Source organism: Motacilla alba, chromosome 5 (assembly GCF_015832195.1).
Source record: "Motacilla alba alba isolate MOTALB_02 chromosome 5, Motacilla_alba_V1.0_pri, whole genome shotgun sequence".
In the NCBI taxonomy this organism is placed as follows: Eukaryota; Metazoa; Chordata; class Aves; order Passeriformes; family Motacillidae; genus Motacilla; species Motacilla alba.
Window position 1 is genome coordinate 17,561,448 of NC_052020.1, and position 23,127 is coordinate 17,584,574.

The 23,127-nt window shown below is 49.8% G+C and overlaps 1 protein-coding gene across 2 annotated transcripts in view; it reads left to right on the top strand.

Moving 5' to 3' along the window:
- Positions 1-542: 542 nt before the first annotated feature.
- SLC25A22 (solute carrier family 25 member 22) overlaps positions 543-23,127 on the top strand; it is a 51,019-nt gene continuing 28,434 nt past the window's right edge. Inside the window, exon 1 of one of the 2 annotated variants that reach the window (XM_038138147.1) lies at positions 543-673. The gene's annotated coding sequence lies outside the window, so the exon portion shown is untranslated. Of the gene's footprint in view, positions 674-18,271; positions 18,506-23,127 lie in introns of those variants that run through there. The other variant, XM_038138146.1, reaches the window with a different exon arrangement.

The following is a 23,127-nucleotide window of genomic DNA, read 5'->3' on the forward strand; positions in this document are numbered from 1 at the left end:
TGGTGACCCAATGGCCACAGTGGGCCGGGTTGGTATCCTGAAGGGAATGACAGAATAACAGAATATGCTGAGTTGGAAACGAGCCATAAGAATCACTGAATTCCACTCCCGTCCCTGCACAGGACGTCCCTGGAGTCACACCCTGTGCCTGAGAGCATTGTCCAAACGCTTCTTGCGCTGCGAGGCTCGGTGCCGTGACCGCTTCCCTGGGGAGCCTGTTCCAGTGCCCAAACACCCACTGGGTGAAGAACCTTTGTTTAAAGCCCAACCTAAACCTGCCCTGACACAACGTCAGGCCGTTCCCTCGGGTACAGATGACAGACTTATTACTTCTCCCCCGCTGTCGCTCGCCCCGCGTCCTGCCGTGAGCCGCCTCACAGGACGGCTGTGGGCGCGGGCCGGGGCTGCTGGGGGCACGGCGGGGCAGTCCCGGCGCCCCGCGCCCGGCCCGGGGAGGCGGCGGCGGTCGCCGGGCGCCCCGGCCCGCGTTGCCATGGGGACGCGGCGGCCGCCCCGGCGGGGAGGGACAGGCGGCGGCGGCGGCTCCTGCGCCGAGCGCGGCCGGAGGGGGCAGAGCTGAGTCGGGCCGGGCCGCGCCGCGCAGGAGCTCCGCACCCCGCGCCGCACCGTCCCCGGCCCCGGCGGGAGCCGCCGCCGCCGCCGCCGCCGCCCGGTAAGTGTGGGCACGGCCCTTCCCGAGCCCTCCGGAGGCGCCGCCGGGGGTCCCGACTCCCTTCCTGCCGCCGGGATGAAGCTCGGCCACGCACCCCGGCCTGGCTCCTGCTGCACCGGCCCCGCCGCCGCTTACCCCGGCCCCTCATCTCAGGGGTGTGCCGGCCGCCCTTCCTGCGCCCCCGGGCCCGGCAGGGCCGGCCCCTCGCCCCGGGGGGCTGCGAGCTCCCCGTGTACCCACCCCCCTCTCCGGAGCTGCGGGCTCCCCTTGCCCGCCGCCACTTCCCCTCCTCACCCTGGGGGTTTTAGGTCTTCCCAGCCCCTCCCCTCCTCCCGGGCTGGCTCCCTCTGCCTGCGGGGGGGCCCGGGCTGATGGCCCCCGCTCGCCGTGGTGCGGGGCTCGCCCTTGCCGGGCGCGGGGGCTGCAGGCACGGTGCGCCTTCCTCTCCCCTGCCCGCGCCGGGGAAATTGCGGGTGACACGTGTGCGGCTCCAGCGAGCCCTTTCGTGCGCCGGAGCTGCAGCTCTTTATATTGAAAGCGATTAGCGAGTTTCTCCGGGCGTCTGATTCTGGGGCGATTCGTAGGATTCCCTGACCGCCCCGGTCGCAGCGCAGTCCTTCATCTAAGCCCCTCTGAGCGCCTTCCAGACTCTCCTAAGCCAGATCCCTGCCTCTTTGAGATAGGTCAAGGTTATTGTGCTCTTCATGCAGTGGACGGGGAAAGTGGAAATGTGGACAGAATGTGGGATTTCCTCAAGGTCACCCTGGGAATTGGACCCCAAGCATCCTCTTGCTGCACCTTTTGCAGCTGCTGGGTGAGGGTGAAGTTGTGGAAATCGGATTTTCCAGTGCCCCAGCCTCTTTCCTTCAAGGCTTCTCAGATTTTAGTGTATGTACCTTGCCAGGTGTCAGAGCAGGATCCCAGCTATATTTATTTTGCCTGATGTCTTTTGGCTATTAGATGTTTACAATTAAATAGCGGGTATTTTTACCATGGTGTGTTAATCTCTGAGAGTCTCGCTGCTGTTAGGATCTGACTTTGTGGTGCTTGTGCTGCTTTGGGATGGTATCTGCAGTGATTTTGATCACTGCAAGTAACTGTGGCTTTGCTTCTCAAGAACTCGCTTCTTGGCAGTGCCAAGCCAAAGGCAACTGAACTAGAGTGGTACTGATAAGGATGTATCGTGAGGGACTCGGGTGGTGGTTGTCTTCTTGTCCTCTACTTCTGTTTTGCTTTGCAGGCTGTTATAAACAAAGGAGTAGGCAAGGCTTAATAGGAGGAGTTCCTCTAACCTCTTCCTCAGAAAATAAACACGAGGATTTAATGAGGGTTTACCCCTTTGAATGTCTTGCCTGTAGGATTTTTAACTGCGTGCTGCTGCTTGTAGTTGTTCATACAGGTGCAGTTTTTCTCCTGGTGCTGTGCCCTTGGACTCATGTGTTCACCGAGTGTCATAGTAAGGAGTGTTATGTTTTGGGGGTGGTGGCGATCTGTGGCACAGATGGATGGCTGAGATGGAAAAGGGATCAAATCTGTGTTGTAAACTGAAGCCCTGCTCTGCTCAGGAGGAAGGTCTGCAGTCCTGTTAGGTGCCCAGCAATCTTGTTAATGTCTTACTAGGATGCCAGAGCCATTGAGCATCTTCCTGCTGCCGTTTTAGGAAGGGGTAGTGTGCTGTATTAAGTTACTAAAAGGTAGAAATCACTGGCAGCCTGTCAAGGCCATTTACTCCCCTTTTCCTGCCAAGATTTAAATTAGTGGGCAAGATGGGGGAAATACCTACCTGGCTGGCCAAGGTGACAGCAGCATGTCCATGTGGAAGCAGCCCCCTGCTCGCTTGTATGTCATGTTTTTTCTTGTAGGTCTCTGCCAGGGCAAAGGTGTGTTAGAGGCACGGTAACTGGTGTGCCTTGAAACCTGGGAGCCATAGGATTTGGAGCTGTCTGATAAGGGAAATTTGGGGAAAGTCTTGCTTAGAAGCTGTAAGCATTTCATGTTCCTATACAGCTGTTCTTGCGTAACTGTTGTCATCCTGAGAATTGTGAAATAGTAGGAGGGAGAAATTTCCCAGAGTAGGGCAGCTGTGTTTCTAGGTGAGTAAATGTGTTGTGTTTAGCTAGAAAAAAATCTGTGTGTAGAGCCAACATCCCTGACCAGGGGCCCAGTTCTGCAGATTCCTGTGAGAACAGCTTTTTCTTGAAGGTTAAAGCCCAGTCTAGGGAAAATCATTGTTGCAGGGTGTGTGATGATCATGCAATGCTGTGAAAATAGTTAAATATCTTTGGCACTTCATGAGGAATACACCCAGTGTTGATAGCAGGGTGTGCAGCTGCAGTGTGAACTACGGTTTGTGCCCTGGATGGGGGAAATGTCAGGAGCGCCAGGAAAGGGGCTGTGACCTGGTGCTGACCCTTTGGACAGCAAAGGGCACAGGGATAGCAGGAGCTGATGACTCAGCAAGAAGACCCCAGACTGTCTGAGTGCACAAACTGTAAGAGTATAAAAGCCCAGGAATGCTTTTGTTAGGTGTCCCTCCCCAGAGGCACCAGGTCAAGCTGTTTTTCTGTCACTGCACCATGATTAAATTACTTAGAGGATCCAGACATCTGAGACTGCTGTGGGAAACCCAGGGCTGAGCCAGTAAGGAAACCCTGTCTGACTGTGTGAGTGTGGGGTGTGCAGGGAGCCAAAAGGGCCACCCATGGGGTCACTGGAGCCATCTGCTGTGAAGGGACTTTGGTCCCAGCAGTGAAAGTCTTGGAATGGGGGAAGTGTGACTGACAGAGTGGCTCCTGGGTGGTCAGAGAGGAAAGCTTCTTTAACACGCTCAGGGTTTTGTATTAATAATCTGCAGCCAGGAGGCTGTAAGATGGGTGACTGATGAGTTATTCCTTCTTCCTCAGCAAGGAATACCTGGGTGTGGAATAAGGATGCATCGTCTCCATCTCCGGTCCTCCAAAGGGTCAGGCCTTGTGTTTGCTGACAGGCTGGCAGTTACTTGTTTTGCAGATGCTGCCAAGCCTCTGGACTCTCACCCCACTGCGGAAATAAAATGCTCCTGAAGGGTAATTGCCAGATTCACAGTAGCTGCTGGAAGGTGGGATGTCCTTGTGAAGTCCAAGGGATGAAAGGCTTGTGTGGTGGGAAGAAAAGTTTAGCAGCATTGACCGTAACTGCAGAGGGACTCATGTCCCCTGGTGCTGACTAGCAGCAGGTCTGCCTTATTCCACACCATGCTTGCTTTTGTCACTTGATCCCTGGTCTCACTTGCAGGCAGGGAACTGCAAATCTTTTGCACTGCCAACTTTCCAGTGCCAGCAAGATGTCTTGCACGGGGTGTATCTCTTAATGGGCTGGGTTTATCTGCCTAAAATCATATTGTGCTGTCAGATTGACATAAAAGGGCTTTGAACTACGCCCCAAAGGGAAAGGAAGAGGGTTGGAAAAATGCAAAATATTTTTATTCCATTGTTAGGAGAGCCTGGGCTGGGGAGATGATGTGTAACCAAACCGGGTTTGGAATGGCTGGGACCATGAATGATCCTGAGTGCTGCAGTTCATGTGTGTTATTATAGGCTGCTAATGCACTGTGAAGGGAGTTTCTACATTTTCCCCTTTTCTAGGCTGTTTCAGAACAGAGAGGTATTTCTTCCTAAGCCTGATTTCTTCCTGGCCTTCCTTTTCCACAGTTTTCCCCCCTGTTGCTGTTTGTTTTGTTTTGCTTGTTTGTTTGTTTTGGGTTTTGTTGTTGGTTGTGTATTTGTTTGTTTGGGTTTTTGTTTTGTTTTGTTGGTGTTTTTTGCTTTGTTTCTTTATTTTTTCCTAGAATGAAATTTCTACACAGCTGATAGCCTGTCAGTGGTGTCCCAGTGGCCCGTCAGTGGTGTCCCAGTGGCCCATCAGTGGTGTTCCAGAGCTGAGCACCTTCACCCTTTACTAGAGTAAGTTGATACAGCTCTGGCAGACAGTGGAGCAAAGTTAGTTTGCACCAGCTGAATTTGAGCATCATGTGGGAGCCCTCGAGTAACAGGAAGAGTCTGGTCCCACAGCCTGTTTAGCCTGTCACTTACAAGTTTGTTAATGTCCTGTTAGGCTTCCAGTTGGACCTGTCTTTCTCCCTCTCTCCTGTTAAAATCTGCAGTGCTGTGTAGGACAAATGTCTGTACTGCTCCTTCTACAGCAGCAGTGCAAGATGGGGAAGAATCTGCCTGTTTATAGCATTCTGCCTTCTGCTACTGCAGGTACATAAGGTCTGGTAATTATTCCTTTTACATCCATGATGCATTCTCCTAAATCCTTAGCTGTGTTTTCAGGAAATGCAGAAGCCTGCTTTAATGCCCATGTTTGTATATTCAGGCTCTCTCAGAAGTGACCAAACATCTGCGCTATTACAGGTTGGGAGATTTGGAATTGTCAATTACATATCATGGCAAATGAGCTAGAGATGCTGCCTGTTGTAGGCAGTGCATTGTTTTTATTTGTTAGTCTTGAACATGTTCAACACCATGCCTCTGTTCCATGGCGCATTCCTCATAAATGGCTGCATGGACTCTAGCCTTGCTGGAGACAGTTGTCTTGTCTGTCTACAGTGAGACAACAGGGATGTGGCTGCAAGTGCCTGTTCTCTGCCAGAGAGGTGTCTGAGGTCTAACAGGGCAGTGTGTTTCAGCTTCTCTGGCACCGTGTTGTAATGAAGCTAACCTCCTTCAGCAAGGCTGAGTCCTCTGGCTGTACCTGCTTGGTTTGGGGACTGTCACTTGGCCATATCCAGCTAACAGTGGCATCTTGCTAGAGCTAACACTGTGTTGCTCCAGCTAATCCTAACAGCAGATAAATATTTTTTTCCTGTCCTCGTCTGTTTGCCTTCCAGCACAGAGATAGCAGAAAGGAGGAGTTGGATTGAGCTATCCAATGCCAAACTTGGATGTTGCTTTAACCTTGCAGTATTTATTTCCTGATAGTTTGAGTTATTGTGAAGATAAAATAACAGGAGGTACGAAAGCTTTAGAAAACAAGGCAAAATCCCAGACAAACCTAATGAAAAGACCTTGTCACTCTGGGTGGTTTGGATTTCTGGCAGGCAGTTTCCTCTTACACATCTGTGAATATAAAAACTTTGAACATTTTCTGCCTTAGGTGGGCTGTCTAGGTGGAGATTATATGCTCGGGGAAGGGAATGGCACCCAGGCAGCAATGCTTGTTCTGTATCAGAAGGAATATGACAAGTTAGTGTTTGTTTAATTTATGGGGCCTCTGTTGATCATAATTTAGTACAGCCTGTGGTGAGCTGCTCACAGGAATGCATTCTTACTCAGTTTTGTTAAACCTTTTCGTAACCGATACTTGTTCTCATTTTGATAGTCCTGTTGTGGGTGGGTGACTGCATCCTGTCAAACCCTCCTGTGCCCTGCTCCTTCCTTTGGCACTGATGCTGCTCTATGGCATATCAGGAGAGCTGTCTGGATTTTTTTTTTCTCTTTCCTATATCTGAGGCATTTATCCAGAAGCCAGCAGGAGAGAGGCTGGTTTTGACCCAGCTAAGTTTCCCCAAATAGCATGAATTTGAGGAGCTGGAGATGACTAAGTCACATCAAAGACTGTGCCTGCCCCACCTGGAGTTTTGACTCCATGTTTGGGGCTTATACTCCCAATTTAAAAGCTGTCCCATCTATGAGGAGGGTGGGTGCCCTTTGTGGACAGGGTGGGGAAAGGAAAGGAGAAGGCAATATTCCCCTCTTATATGTGACAGTGATGCTTCTGCATTGGTTGAGTAACTGGCTTGGAGGAGGTGTTTGGGAAGAGAGTTATGTGCTTTTCTTTTTTAATTAGAGCACAAAGATAGGGGACTTTCAGCAAATGATATTAGTAGGAAAGAGATGCTTTTTGAGTGAGCAATTGGTTTGGATCAAGCCAGAAAGAAGTCCAGTAGCCATGATCCTTGGTTTCTGAATTTAGCTGCAGCTTTCAGTGAAGCCTTCGAGCTGGACGAGTGCTGGCTTTTGTGTGGATAAGTGCCTGGAATGAAGCTGTAGCATGTGGTGTGCTTAGTCTGGGCCAGACCATCTTCATTTCTGCTGCTGCTGCATCTCTGTCCTTGTCACTGTGGTGTCTGATACCTTACTGCCCTTAATGGGTGTGGAGAAGAAGGCAGTTCCCTGTTGCTTGGTGGGTCTGATGGGATGGAAACGCCTTTTTCAAGGCCATGTGTGGACTGGGAGCATGTTTGGTGCCCTGTTCAGTGCTGTTCTCTTTGCTATGTGATAGTTAGGGATTTATAAAAGAGAAGAAATTGTGTTTTAGGGACTGGCTGTGTGGGGGGCTTACTGTGAATTTGGATCCAGCTTTCTCCTTTGCTACAGGTTTAGAGCAGGACCTGGAGTAAGCAACAAGTCTCTGATCCTTTCCCTTAAAATGCAGTGGGAACAGCAGCCCTCCAGGGGTTTGCCACTTAAAATGGCCATGGCAGCTGTTGCAGAAAGTATGATCTGATCTAGTAAATGGTCTCTTCTTCTAGGTGTTTCACCTCCCTTTTTCAGTTTGTGTTGCCTTTCTCAAGGATAGTGGTACTAGCTTCCTTTCCCATGCTCTGGGCAAGCCACGCTCTTCTCTGTAAGGCAACAGGAGCACTTGTTGTTTATGAAGACTATTTTGTAAGTGTGGTAGTTTTTTTGGAGGACATAAAACTTATTGTTTGGCCCTTCTCCTTTCTCCTGAAATATCCCACTTGCTTCATTAGCAGCTAAATGTGTGCATGACCTGAGCAGCTGTCGTCTTTTTGATGCCCTTTTTTATTTTTTGCAGAACTTACAATGTAGATTCTGTGGTGCCTCACACTGGTTCTTCAAAAGTAATGGAGAGCTTGAAGGAAATAGCTTGGATACTGAAGCGATAAGCACTGCAGAAATGCCAGACACTATATAAACAACTAAACTCAGCCCCCGGCCCTTCCCAAAAGAGGGATGATTTGCAGAAATACTTCAACAGATGGTCTGAATTTGGCTTTGGAAAGGGGGGAAGAAATGCCAGGTCGCTGCTGAGCTGTGTGTGGGCGCGTGCCTGCGTGTAGCGCGTTCCCCGCCAGCGCGCTCGCTCGGGGAGGCTGAGCCGGCTGCTCCCAGGGCCCCCTGCGCTCAGGAGGCACCTGCACACCTCTGACTCAGTGTCTGTGGCTCTGCTGGGGCCCCGTGCAGAGCAAGGTCCCATTTTCCCTGTGGTGAGGTTCAGCTGTGCCCACTCGTCAGGCTGGTCTGGCGGAGCTGAGCCATGGGCAGTTTGCAGACACACGGAGTCAGCTTGCGGGAGAGAGGCTGCAGAGCTGCTGTGCAGCTTGTGAGATCTTGCTTGGCACATGGCTGAGATTGTAGGAAGGCCGTGGGGTCATCTGACACTGGGTTGTCCCTAGTGCTGGTGCAGCGTCCTGGACTTGTGTCAGTGCAAATTGAGGTGGTGTGGAGCTGAAAACAAATGAATCAGCTGTGGTAAAGAGCTTGTGCTGTTTGGACACACCTGTGCATATATGTGAGCTGGCAAACTTGCTGGCAGCTGGAAAAGGCATGGGTAAGGGTTTACATGTCATGGTTGGGAACCCTGATGAACTCTGCTGTAGCCAGCCTCCCCTCTTCCTCTCTCCAATGAAATTACTGCTCTTGCAGGGGAGGGAGAGCATGTTTCCCCCGGAGTGCTGCATCGCGTCTTGACTGGGCTCTGCTCTGGGGCAGGCAGGCTCTCAGTCAGTTGTCACAGCTGACTCCAGCTGGGTTGTGGATTGGAGCCCAGGAGTCCTTGTCCAAGGACCTCTGGAGCAGAACAGCGTGTCTAGTTCCTGCATTGCCAAACTGTTGCTAGTCTTCCGAGGCAACCTGCCTGTTCCACTGCTCACTGGCATGACAATTCCTTGTGTCTCCTGTTGCCTGCTGTTGCTGCCATACACTCTTTGTGAGACAGAGTTGGTAATTAGAGCAGTTGTGAGGTGTTTTTCGTTTGGAAACTTTTTGAAAACAGGTCTAATTCTCCAGCAGTGCAAGATGAATTGCTTCCCTGAGGATGTGTCAGGTAAATCCTTGTGGATACATCTGTCAGGTAGCAGCATTGCCCTGCACATATGGAGTAGCCAGGTGAGACATCTGATGTTCAGAGAATGATCTTCCAAGTTTGATATACTTCACTTTTTCCTCTTTTTGATTTCTTGTGTTACTCATCTTCCTGCACTCTGTTTAGGTGAGTGGGACTAGATGTGTTTTCATTTGCCTGTAGCCTCCAAAATACATTGTCTTCCTGCTGGGAATGCCTTGCCTGCCTTGCAGCCTGCTGATTCACAGCACTCTGGGGGAGCAGGGAGCTGGTGAATGGATTATGCCACAGATTCCTCAGCCATCAGGTGGTGGTTGCAGTCCCCTTGACAGTTCCTGAGTGTGTATGAGTTTCTCTGGAGGAGCTGCTAACCTCTTCAGAAGCAGCATGACCCATGTGGGGCTGCTGATGTGCATTTAACAAGGAACCACTTTGCTGTGATCTGAACACTTTTGGTGTAAGCAAAACAGCTGAGGGGGGAGGCGAGAAGGGCTGTTGGCAGTGCAGGAGCGGAGCAGTTGCATTCACGTACCCCACAGCAAAGGGACTGGCAGCAGCAGTATCCTGTGGCTAAAAGGCGAGGAATATTGACTAATGTGACATTTAAGTGGCATTTCTTCTAGTGCACTGGGAGCACTAGTGAAATTCTGCCTTTGGCACTGAGAAGTAATGAGATAAGCTTTGTTCTTCAGAGGGGTTTCTACCTGCTGTTGTAAAGTGTTTGGAAGGCTGGGAAATGTCCTTTTGTTATCCTGTCAATTCTCCATGTCTCTTGTCTTGTACAAAAGGCCTTGGCTCAAGTAGGCAGCTGAGCTTGCAGCCTGTACACCAGTGTGGGCATGCTTACATGGTGGCTCCTGCTCAGTGCTTCTCTGTCACCTTGCCTTAGGTGGAGCCTAGCTCCTGACTCCACAGGGTCATGCAGGAAGGATCTGTCCTTTCACACCCTGAGGTCCTTCTTCATTCACCTGTGGTGTTTTAGCGTTGGTTCCCATCTCCACGGCTGATGCTCTTGGTGCACTGTGGCTTTGCTACAGGGACAGGGTGTGGCGTTTGTGGGATGCTTTGCAGTTCCAGCCAGGCTCAACAGTCCCTCTTTGGGACTTTTGAGTGACAGCTATCAGTTGACATACGGACCCGCAGGGCTCTGGGTTACTAGGCCTTTTAAATAATTTTGTTAAGGGCCCAGGAGCTCTTATCTCCCAGGCTTCCCTGGAGTGATTCTTGTTCTATTTTATTGTTGTATATTGGTTTACTTTATCAGTGCACTCAGCAAGCTGCTGCAGGCCGCTGCCAAGAGGAACAGCCCTGCTTCCACTCTTGCCTCTCTCTGCTTATGTCAACACAAGCATTTGTGTGTTCACAGCTACGCGTGACCTCGGAATAGGCCTGGTCCAAAGTGAGTTCTTTGAGTTGCTGGGGATTGCAAGAGCAGTAGTCTGAAGTTATGCTGGACAAGTGGTTGAGTAACCACAGTCTCTGCTGGGAAAGTAAATCATGTGGCATTTTCCAGGGGCTAAAAATCGCTGGTACTGCTCCCTTCATGAAAATCCTTGCACCTTTTCCATCAACACGCCATCAAGACTGCATCGAGCCTGTACCAGTGCCTCTCTGAGCAGAAAAAATTGTGTTGTGCTATTCTTCCATGGCACTGGCTCTCACCTGGTACTTGGTTGTAGATTCTCTCTTTGATGCAGAGGCAGGATCATGCCTTTTTAACACTTAAAATTCACATAGCATAGCAGCCAGAGAAAGATGGTGGCTTTTCACATCTGTTAGGGATGGCCCTAAGATGTGCTGCCAGATGCATGCAGTATAGGAAGAAGTGATAAGAGAGGGAGAAGAAAAACCCAACACCTTTGCTCTGCTCCAGCACAGTCCCCTAGTGCTTACAGGAAAAGCACATCCTTCAGAAAGTGCTTGGTGAGCATGTGTCCTTGGGGGTGCCAGGAAATATGACCAACTTCCTCTCCTCTTGCTTTCCTTCCCTTACATGCCAGAAAGTGGGGAGAGTTCCTAGCAGACACCTCAGTGTGAACATAGCTGATGCTGAGCCTTCTTCTCCAGAGGTGACAGAGGTTAGGGATCTGCTTACCCTTGGGCTGGAGAGATGGGAGGCTCCTCTCTGGGCATATCTGAACCTTGCTGGGATTGTGTGTTTCTCTCCTGCTGTCCTGTTGCTTCTCCCTGCTGCAGTCTGTGCCGTTTCTGAAGACTCTGTTGCCATTTTGACATGGGAGGTGCAACTGTCCCTTCTGCCTGCCTCCATTGCCAGATAGGTTTAGGGATGTGTTGGGATTGCCTAAATGCAGGCTCTGCATGCTGCCTGTCTGGCTGAGCTGTCGTGGCTGACTTTGGGGTTGGGGAGGAGATGGGGCTGGATGAGGAGCATCACACGGCTGGATGGTGGGTGACTTGCAGCCCTTGGTGCTGCTCCAGGGCTTGAGGCTGCTGGTGCCATGTGGGAAGGGGGCTGCCAGCAGGGTCCCAGGCTCACAGTCCCAAAGCAGCAGGGTGTCATCCCAAGGCTTGCGATATGCTCTGGGCTCCAGAGAGAAGAAGAGACAAGCTGGCTGGCCCTTTGGAGAGAGGATCCTGTGTCTATCATTGCACCAAGGGCTGGGTGAATGAGCAGGGATTTTGCACGTTAACCAGGCAGCAGCTGGGCTGAGTGAGCCGTAGGATGCCCGCTGCAGCGTTCCCGTGCTTCTCCAAAAGCTGTGTCAAGGCAAGTGCTCTCCACTGTCTCACAGCTATTACGAAAAAGCCTCCGTTTGCTGCACCCTTCTCTCCCTTTGCCCTCAGGGCATGCTGGGCTTGTTTGAATTAATGTAATTAGCACATGCCTTATTAGCTCACTAAGGCACAAAGAACTCATGTATATTTGTAGCCAGGTTAAGCAGCCCCTATTAATTTAATAACCGTGTCCTCCTTAGTGCATGGCAACAGTTAATCACTGGTGGTGACTCAGGACCAGCCAGTATGGAGGAAATTTGGGCGAGGTGCGTATGTGTGCGGTTCTCTTTTATTGTGTTGTGTTTTTATTAATGAGCAGAGCTGTGCAAGGAATTAGCAGCAGGCGCAGTAGATGGAAGGGAACTTTCAGTGCAGGTTTACTAAACAACCAGCCCTGGCTATTTCCTATGCTCTACGCTGTCGGTAGGAAAGGATCTGTAGAATGAATCAGCGAAACATGACACAGACTGGGAGGCGGAAATTTACAGAAATAAACTTTAGCAACCCACGCTTGAACTCTGCTCCAATCAGGTTATATGCTAGGTACTGATAGTAATTTTGTTTCGTTGTCTATCCTATTTCCCCTTGGTGATTTTGGGGCAGAGGAAGTGACTAGTGTATTCTGGTGCTGCTGGTATTTGAGACTGCAAAAGAGCAAGGTTCTTGTAAAAGGACAAAAATAGTTGCAAGTAATTTCATGTGCTGCAGCACTGTGGTCCGTGGTTCCTTTTACTGTTTGGGGTCTTGAGATGCACAGCACTTAGCTAGGTCCCATGGAATGCTGCCAGGATGTTTGCCACCGTATGTTTGGGGGGTTTCTTTCGGTTTTGTTGTTTGGTTGGTTTTGGGGTTTTTTTTCTTCCTTTTTCCACAGAAGCTGCAGGTTATGGTTTGTGCTCCATCACTCAGGAATGATGCAGTCTGTGAGTCCAGGATGGTGATATGTATCTCTGTTGCAGTAGTTCTGCATGTAGGATAGTAAACTCCTGCACCGATTCTAAAACCAGTGTGTTAAGCATTTGGGGGGCTTTTTTCAGCCAAGACCTCTATGCATGCCCAGGAGACTTCCTGCATTTCTTCTCTTCTTCTCCCTTCTTCAATAATCACAGGTTGTGCTTTTTGTGGTGAGCATAAGCTGGGAGGAGGAGCAGGAAGAATGGTACTGGAAAGCTGTTGATGTGCTTGCGCTGTTTTGGTCAGGTTTCCTACAAGTAACAGTTAGGGGTAGATGCAGGTGTCCTGCCTGCTCCTACTCCCTTTTTATTTTACCTGTTTGCTGTTTCTGCCTAGAGGGCTTGGGCTTGCAAGGCCTGAACTGTTCTTGGCCATCATGAGCCTGTGCAGGAGCATCATTGGGAAGATGAAGTTGTTACAGTCAAAGGGATGACGGAAACCCCCATGAAACAGGACCAAAGTGTGTATATACTTGTAATAATGTGCCCTCTTGCTGCATCTGGCAGGGGACCAAGTCCCCAGGCTCCAGCAGCGATGGTGAGTGCTTCTGGCTTGCATCTCTGCTGAGAACCTGGACCTCCTGGCAGGCACAGAAGGAAAACAAGTCTGAAATCTCCATGGAGTTACCAGGGATGCGCACAAGTCTTGATGCAGCAGATTGAAGCAGAAGAATTTGATTTCTACTTTCTTAGAGCCTGTTCTCAGGAGAACTCAATGTTTTAAAGAAGGCTCTGAGAGTGGTGCGTGAGGTGAGGAGATGCGATGGGTGAGGATCTGCTGGGGTGCCCATGTGCGAGTCCTAATGGGTATATTGCAGGGGGGAGAAAAAACCAAAGAAAGTCTGGGGGAAGATAAATACCTGCTGGGGTACCTCAGATGCTGCCCAGAGATGGTGATTTCCCTCCCCTCCTCCTTTTTCCTTTGTTTCAGGAGCAGGAAGGGACACTGCTTGGCTCATGCTAGCCCAAAGCTGTGGAATGCTTAGTACACACCAAGACTTTTTCCAGGACAGCTTTTTTAGCCAGTGTTGTAGCTTTGTCTGGGATAGAGTTAATCTTCTTCCTAGTAGCTGGTACAGTGCTGTGTTTTGAATTTAGTGCGAGAACAATGTTGCTAACACACTGATATCTTAGTTGCTGCTGAGTACTGCTCACTCTAAATCAACAAGGATTTTTCAGTTTCCCACGTTCTGCCAGCAAGGAGGTGCACAAGAGGCTGTGAGGGAGCGTGGCAGCAGGAAAGCTATGACGTAGGCACCATGGTGGAACCTGGGTGGGATGACTGCCATGACTGGAGTGCTGCAGTGGATGACTATATGCTCCTCAGAAGGGACAGTCAAGGAAGGAGAGGCAGTGACTGTCTGTTAGGGAGTGTTTTGACTATTGAGAGCTCAAGGGTGGTGGTGATAAGGTTGAGTGCCTGTGGGTGAGAATCAGGGGGAAGGCTAGCAAGGCAGACACCCTGGGGGGAGTATGTTACAGGCTACCCAACCAGGATGAAGAGACAGATGAATTATGCTATGAGCAACTGCTGCGTGATTGCCAGCCCTTGTTCTTGTGGGAGACTTGCTGGATGTCTGCTGGAAGCTCGACACAGCAGAGAGAAGGCAGTCTAGGAGATTCCTGGGCTGTGTGGAAGGTAACTTCTGACACAGCTGGTCAGAGAGCCCAGCAGGGATGTTCACAAGCAGAGAAGGGCTGGTGGAAGATGTGGTGGTTGGAGGCAGTCTGGGACACAGTGACCAATGAAATTACAGTTTTCAATTCTTGATGCAGTAAGGAAGGAGGTCACCAAAGGGGGTCCAGGAAGGCAGAACATACATTAAGAAGGAAATGTTAAAGATGCAGGATGTCCTGATGTGCCAAAAGATGAGCAGGAGAGAAGACCAGCTTAGTAGAACAGGGAGCTTTTGCAGGAACCAAGGTGGGTAAAAAAAGGGTTTGCAACATCTGAAAGAAGGGGCAGGTGACTCAGGGAGAGTATCAGGACATTGTTAGGTCATGTAGAGAGAAGATAAGAAAGGCAAAAGCTCAGCTAGAGCTCAATCTTGCCAGTGCTGTGAAAAGTAATAAAAACTGTTTTCATAAATACACTAACAACAGAAAAGAAGGCCAGAAAGAATCCCCATCCTTTATTGGATGCAGAGGAAGCAGCAACAAAGGCCAAGGAAAAGACTGAGGTGCTTAATGCCTTCTTTGTCTCAGTCTTTACCAGTAAAACTGAATATCCTGAGGGCAGTTGGCCCCCTGAGCTGGTAGACAGGGATGGGGAGAGCAGAAAAGATCCCCAGCAATCCAGGAGGAATTAGTCAGTGGCAAGGGTGCTGATGGAGCTGCCAGAGTAGCTCACCAAGCCACTCTCCATGCTAGCCCCATGGCAGGGCTGCCAGGAGTACACTGTGGGCACAGAAGTGACCTGAGCTGTCAGTCCTTCCCCTCTGCAGCCTCCAGTTTGGCCACAGTGAACCAGCACCATCCCAGGACTACACACTTCAAGGCATCCAACAGGAACAGCTCTGTGGTTGGTTGAGTGTTGCTCTGGTGAGGTACTGCTGCAGTTTGGCCTGAAAAGATGCTTATTCGTCCCAGCAGGGTCACTGGCACGCCTTTCTTTCAGCAGAGAAAGCTGAGAGCCAGTAGCCCTGGTTTCATTGCTGGTGGGGAATGAATGGTGCCTTTCAGGCCCCAGGACCTCAGCTCAGTGCTGTACCTCATTCCTACTGAGCGAGATAGAATCCAACCCTTAACTTTCCCTTGGGTTTCTTGGTTGGTTGTTTTTAATTACTGCTTTGTACATGGTGGTTATTTTCTAAACTGGGAGGGGGGAGCTCTTTTCTACTCAGCCTCTTGGCAGAACACCCAAGAGAAGGATTTGCACTAAGTTTCTCCATGGTATGTCCTTCCAGTTCAAAGGGTTGGTCTGTCACTGTCAGCTGGCTATGCCTTTGTTGACCACCACAGATTATTGAAAAGGAGGGCTGTATGTAAGTTCTTAATTGTTCTCCTTGCTCTCTCTCCCATCTGCCAGACTCCCAAAAGCTCAGCGAAGTTGCCTTCTCTCTCCAGCTAATGCTGCATGTCTCTGAAGCTGTAATTTCATAAAACCTGGTACAGAGAACAGATTGAGAGGAAGGTGGACTTAAAAATATTTAAATTGCATCAGTTCAGCGTGTGACATGATTTCTCAGGTGGCACTTTGAAAGGAGCATTACTGGCAATAAGCACCCACTTAATGTTTGTCCAGTAACATCCAAGGTGCACTTGCTTGTACACCAGCATGATCATGTGCAGGCCATTATTCTGTCTGTCAGTTAGCTTGTGCTTCTGCTGCTAGCTCTGCAGCTGCAGAATAACCCAGCTCATTGTAATCTTAATTTAAATAACCATTTTATGTAAAAGTTGCTACATATATATATATATATATGTGTGTAGTTCATTGTATTTGCATATGGATTAACTGTTCTGTAGCTACCTCTTACAGATCCTTTTGACTTGGTGGAGGGACTTGCAGGTTTCTACAGATTGGAACCCACCACTATTTTCAAGCAAGTGCTGGGCCTGAATTTTTGCTGTGGTCATGCCCTGGCCTCGTATGACCACATCACTGAAGATTTTATGATGAGATGCATGGAAGGGGTTTTCAGCCCTCTGGCACCTACTCCAAGATAGTTTGCTTTGAGCATGAGTAGTTGTCCTAAATTTAGAGGCTTGTTACTTGTGTTGTAAGTGTTCAGAGGAGTGACAGGGCAGCAGGGCAGCATGCTTGATGAGGCATTTGTGCAGAGCAGAAGAGCCAGGTCTTTTGAGACTTGACCCAGTTGCCTTTTTGAGAACTTTGAGAGGAGGCAGGTTGAGATGGGAAGAGCACCAGCAACTCCCATGGGTTTCCTTTGCTCCCCTCTGTCTTGCCAGGGGGGCTGTGAGCACTTTTAGACCTGTTGTCTCTCTCGTGTGAGGGAAGATATTGCTTTAAGAGTGTTTTAATGTGTTGTCCTTCAGTGGAGCAATGTGTTCTCAATAAGATGATTGCAGGCTCATTTGTCCTGCTGAAACCTTCCCTGCAGTTCCTTCAACTTATTATCTCCAATGTCTTTGATACCAAGACTTCCCATGTGAGCCCTGGGTGAGTCACTTCTCCTAAGGGCTGTCCTTACTCATCCCATCTTGCAGCTCAGTTGCAGAATCTTCAGGACAGGGACTTTCCTTGACTGAAGGTCGGAGCAGCCCCTAAAATGACAGATCCCAGGTGGGTGTTGGGGCCTTTTGGTGTGCTGCAGTACTGATACCCATGCTCAGCTCAAGATGAGCGTTAGCTTTCTGTCTCTTGATCCAGGGCAGTTACCCAAAGCATGCACAGTCGAAGGGTGTATCTGGTGTTTCTTCCAGACCAGCACAGGCCTGTTCCCCAAGTCTTTCTGTCTTGGCAGATGGCTTGGCATCTCAGTGTTAAAGGGATCATGCTGATGCAAGAAGAGGCCTCCATGGGACTCCTTTTGTTAAGCAATAGGCAAATGGCTTCTGCTCTAATCTAAGTAAATTGCTGGTTTTTTGGCCTGGAGAAGCTCTCCAAGTCAGGAAGGCACTTCTCTTGCTGCAAGTGCCTTTTGGAGGCCTTGCTCCAAGCCTTAGCTCTCACAGAGGTAACAGCAGGTGCTTGTTGTCTTCTTGTCTTTACTTACTGCAAAAGATTTCTCAGCAAAGCAGGCAAAGTTGTGTGATGCTGCTGTACTGGGAATGGGGGGCCAGCATATGCTTCCAGCAGCATGGAGAGCCCAAAGGGGAGGGAGTAGGGAAACTGGGTGTGTTCCTCCTACTCTTACTGCCTGGAGGCAGGAAATTCCCCACCTGCTTCCCTGCTGTTTTGTCCCCTTATTTTCCAGTGACACCTGCTGCTCCACTCACTTTGATCTTTGCTTTGGAGTCAGCAGCTATGCTGGCTTTTCCTAGTGTGGCTGAGATCATGCAGACAGAAGGGCAGTTGCCAGGAGGTAACTCCTTTGCTTTGCAAGGAGGTGACCCTGGTGACTGAGGGCATCAGGCAAATCTTGACTACTGTTGTGTGAATCTCCTGCAGTGTCAAGTAAATCCTGGTGGAGAGGACAGTTGCAACAATGTGCATGCAGTATCAGAATGCAGGATATTGCTGTAGTCCCAGGGGCTTGTAGGATTGTCCCCAGTGACACTTCAACTGTTGTAAATCCTCTTCTGTTGCAGCATTATGGGTGACTGCACTGGTTTGGTTGTGGTAAGTATGTCTGCTAAGATGTTGGACTGTTTTTGTTTGAGGCTTGTTTTTTTTTCTAAGCTGGAATGTTGTCATAGACGTGGAGTGTTCGTCAGGCTGCCAGCTGTGGTTTGAAATCTTTCTCTAGGTGAAGGGCAAGTCAGTGATGGAACTGGAATGTGAGCTCAGGAGTCCTCATTGCTAATTGCGAGTTTTGTTCCTCTTTTTCCCTTTTGTGGGCATTCAGGCAAATCTATACTGCACCACCTGCAGTTGCAAAGCCAAACACCTCTACAGCACACCCCCAGCCAGGGAACTCTCCTGTTCCTTTGTGGCACACAGGAGATGTTTCGAGGCATTCTCTCACCGTGGGGTCTCTCAGCATGCAGTTAAGGCTCCCTAGTGTGCAGGGACAGTGCAGGCTGGATTTGGGGGCAGAGTTTGCCTGCAGTTTTGCAAGGGTGCCAGCCTGACTGTTCTCTCGGTGATAGGAGGGGGCAGGGGGGGAATCCATCCTGACCAGCCTGAGGGAAGCTGCACGAGACAGAGGTCAGTTGTGGAGGATGGGGAGGGACTGCCGGAGCTGAGAGTCATTGCAGGGGCTATTAGGGAGGAGTACCTTGCCTGCTGAGGCTCTGCATCCCGTGCCTTGCCAGCTGAGTGGGCGCCGTGCCACGGAGCCTGTCCCCAGAGGGTGTGAGCAGCCAATGGTGCAGGCGGCTGGCATGGCACCTCCCCACTAGTACTTTGGCCTTTTATCACCTGAGGGAAGGGGGAAGACTGCCTTTGGCTTGCTGCTTTCACAGTCCCGTGTGGTTCGGGTACAGCTGGCTGGTGACCACGAGGCAGGTGAGTTTGCGTGTGCAGCCCCGGGGCTTCTGTCTGGTAGCAGAATGGTGTGAAGGGGCCTTGCTGTCCCCTGTGCAGCTGGAGAGGTGACGCTCTGTGACGGTGGAGAGCGTTCACCAGCGTGTTTGAGAGCTGCTTTGTTTTCTTGGGGACTAATGCCTTGCCAGGTCCTGCAAGGAAATTCATGGCAGTCCCTGCTTTCAAGGGCCTACGGGCAAGCAGGCAGCAGATTAAACTGCCACCTGTTTTCTCTAAACCCTCTGTCCCAAAGTGTCCTGAGCAGGCAAGAACCAAATTGACAGCTTCTCCCCAGGTGACATTACCTGGTGCCAACTCTTTTGTGCACTTTGTGCCTGTCATGCATCTAGAAAGCAGGTTCTCTCAGGAAATATTTGCGGTTTTATTCTGCACTCCTTGAACCTTATTGTGATGACAGCTTTGCTGCCGTCATTAACAAAATTTGGCAGTGTCCGCACCTTCAGATGCGTTTGTGCTGTGAAGGAAAGTGTGCTGATCCCAGAGGGTTTTTCCTCTCCCAGTAGGTACTCGTTGCTGATTCCTTCCCCTTGCCATCCCTGACTGTGAATGGTTGCGTGGCAGTGTCGTCCTGACGCAGTGGATCTGGCACAGCTTTGTTTCCTCTGCTCACCTTCTGAGCCCCGTTTCTTGACATCAACTTCTCTCACTGGGACTTTGTCTGCTCTCAAGACAAGTAGAAATATGTTGGAGGCCTGACTTTCCATTCTGCTGTTTATTCTTAAATCAAGGTTGTAGTTTAGAAGTTGGCTTTCAGTGACAGCTCCAGCATGTGCTGGCCTCCAGTTCTGTCTGACTGTCCGGCACAAATATTTGTGCTGGCATGAAATCAGGGATGGGGACACGTTTGGGTGTAGGGAGAAGACAGATTTGCTTTCTTCGGTCACAGCGCCAGCTGACATTTGCTAAAGGTTTTCTGTCAAACCGGCAGCCTGTGTGTGCTCAGATAAATCAGCATGTGCAGCAGTCTGAGCCTGAGAGGATGTGCTCAGCTGCACCGGGGCTGCTGGGGAGGGGATCTGGAAATGGGAGTGCTGGTAGAGGGCAGAAATGAAGAGCTGACCTCTGGGAGGGTGGGTGGTGCTGCTGGCAGCACTGGGGCAGCTGGTGGTCTGGGAGCCTGCAGCTGCCTTGGAGGATGGCAGCTGTGGCTCTGGCAGCCTGGCAGGGGAAGAGCAGGAGAAGAAGAGTGCTGTACTTGGCTCACACTGGGGGTAGAGCAGTGGCACCTGGGAGTAGAGGTGGCAACCCACATATATAGGGTGACGTGCTGGCACTAAATGCAATCAGCAAGGTTGCAATCAGACATGTGTGGGTAAGTTTAACCTGCTTCTTCTCCAGTGATGTCCTGGCCTGTGGAGATGTTGGGTGCCTGTATTTCCAATCCAAGCTTACTGGTGTGATGCATTAATGAGACAAGATGAGATCTGTATGCTCCCCTCCATGCCTCACGCTGGGCTGTGATTCTCTAGTAAGCACTTTTCCTTCAGGTGATAAGGCAAAAACTGAAGGTTTAAAGTTCAGCCCCATGCCTCATGGGATCAGGAGAGCAGATGCAAAGGTTGGCCTTCCTGGAGAAAGCCTCAGTGTCTGAGATGTGTGGCAAGGCAGGGGAGAAAAATTGCACCGCTTCACTGGTGGCTTAGGCCGTGAGGACCAGATACATTCAGGAATGTATTGTGGTACTTCTAGTGTGGCTGTTCTGTCACTGTCTGGAGCTGACTTTTGGGAAATGAGAAAGGGGAAAGGCAAGATTGTGGAGGCTCCTGGGCCATTTATGTGTCAGCATGAGCTTCGGGCCATTTGCACCGCTTCGGTGTGCGTGTGGCTCTGAAACTAATTTGCCTGATCATTTTAATAAATGTAAAAGGGATGTCCTGGTGTGCAAGTAATGGGGCATTAATCCGTGCCTAGCTGTGTTAACAGCACTCTAGGAAGGAAATACTCCCATGCTGTTCTCACTCTCTTAATTATGGGATGTTCAATTTAGGATCCCCTTCCACAAAGGCTGCTCAGCCTCTTTGGCTTTCAGGTGGCTCTCTGGTGACTCTTATTTCACTTCTTAAACCAATTTCCTCCCAGTTCCTCAGCTCTGTTTACCATTCAGGTTCCCAGTTCCAGCAGTGCCATTGTCCTGATGTTTAACCATACAAAAGCTTTCTGAGGCATAGCACCTTTTGGTGCTGCTGGCTTCTCTGCTGCCCCAGTGCAGATCCTGATGGCAGGTTTCCTAGGAAGATGCAAACCCTGCTCCCTGACACTTCTCCCACAGGAAGCCTTGGAGCTACACCCTGCTTGGCTGCAGATGCTTGCCTGCTTTTATGTGCAGTTTTTGGCTTCTGAGAGCACTGTGTTCCTTGGAAGATATACTTAGGTCTTTATTTAATCTCTTTCATTTCTAGGTTAAATGTATAATGTTGTTCTGGATTTGTTTTTTAAATGTCCTTTAAAATTCCCGGCATTCTCTTCCCAGCCAGTTTTCCCCTCTTTAGACTGCAGAATGGTAGCAGCTATTTTCCTGCCCTGGAAGTGACTGGGGTCTGGCTCAGCTCAGAAACTCCCTGACCAGGCCACTGGAGGCTTTATCATTCACCCTCTTTTGAGGGACTCAGGGAGTTCTATAGATTACAGCAAAGTGGTCAGATAGAGCTTGGGGTGACTTAGGGTTTGTTTTGCAAATGATCATTCGTTGGAGCTCTGTTTAAACAAGCAGAGCTCAAATAAGCTTTCCACTTCATTGCATTAAAATCCCTTAATTCATTAAAATCCCTTGGCCGCAGACATTCAGGCCTCTGCAGTGCCAGGTGCTGTTTAAACAGTTATCAAGTGCTGGTGTCTGCTGTAAAATGATCACATTGTTCGCTTCCCGTCGCTCGTCCGCGAGTTGAGTGGCTTTTGTTAGGGGAGATGATACTAGTCCTGGTATTTGCTGGCTGTACAGCCAGCACCAAGGAAACCTGTAACTTTGCCCAGTTTTAAACCCAGGAAGGTTGTTTTTACCCTGTCTTGTTGTGCAGCTGCAGCGGGAGCATCTGTTCCCTGGTGGGAATCAGCAGCAGTTTTCCAGCTTGATCAGACAGCTGTGGAAGGCTCTGTAGTTACTGGGCAGGTGGGGTGCTGGAGCCAAAAGTCAAAAGAAAAAAAGGCCAGAGTCAACTAAACTCAGCTGTCCCAAGTCCCTCTTGGTGCAGAGGGACTCCATTGCCCTACTTCTGTCAGCAGGTAAGAAACAGCCCTGTGATGTGTTTGTGTGTCCATCTTGGTCTCTCACTCTTTTGGCTACCTGGCTGTGGTGAATATCGCCAGCCTTGCTGTCTTGCCTTGCTGTTGCCCTTTGTGGTGGATGTCTGTCCTCCTGAATGCCCCTCTGCGTGGAAGGGTGCAGCAGAGGCAACAAAGCTTGCCAGAGCTTGGAGCAAGCTGTCAGGACCACTTGGTGCATGTATTTTGTCAGGCCTGTCTCAATAACACAAGTTTATTGAGGGTGTAGACATTATCAAGTGAATTTTCACAATTCACAACTTGTTTATGACACGGTTATAGGCTTTCAGCTACTGGTCTTCCTATATTTTTGTATTTTTGTCTTATTCTGGTTAATTTGATAGAAAATTACATTAACCTAAACCGAGCTGCTCTTGTGGACATGCATATAAAAGCACACGTATGAAGGGTGTATAAGTGATTTTCCCTAGAAAGTGCAGACTTAGCTGATCTGGAGCTTTTTAAGGTCTGCAGCCGTAGATCAGTTGGGATCAGGTAAACTGTCTGAAGAGGGCCACAGAGGGATAACAGCATAGTGCAGTGGGTGAGGTTTCTGTGCAGTGTTTTGAGAAGGAGTGCCTTTCCTTAGGGAGCTCCACGTGCTGGTCTCTCACAGCTCTAATTGAATGTGGGGCTGCAGAAAAGGCAGTTTCAGTCTCATGTTGTCCAAGAGTGGGACTGTACCAATGGTTTCATGCTGTCCTATCCTTGACACTTGATAAAACAGGAGGGGGACCTGAACTCCTTCCCATACTTGTTTGCACCTTCATTACTAGCTCTTCACACTTTCAGGGACCTTCTATTCTTAGGAATGCACTGAGAGCCAGAGGTATCTCCAGAGCAGAAGTGTCAACCTGTAAGCCCCTCTGCTGGATGTGAGATTCTGTGAGGCTTAGGAAATCTGCAGTAAAGGAGCAAATTTCATTCCAGAGGGAAAGGGCAAAGGTACTTCTTTGCTTCTGGCTCAGCATCCAGGTGGCAAGTGAAAGGGAAGAGGGAGAAAGTTGGTTGAATATTGCTGAGACACCTGCAGAAAGCAGAGGGCATCTGATTCCCAGGCTGGAGTGAGGAGATGAAGGCATCTCCAGAAAGCTGAAAGTTGTGGCTGCTTCTGAAATTTTCTCTCATGTCCAGATTTCTTTGAGTGGTGACTTCTAACAGCTCTCATGAAACACTAACAATTAAGAGTCTTAGAACTGATTCCTGCAGTCTGGCAGAGCTGAAAGGAGCGGTCCAAAGGGCAAAGTGGCATCAGTAGCTTGGGGAGGGAGAGGCATTGCTTAAAAAGCAATGTTGGCACAAGACTGAACATGGGCTGTCTAAGC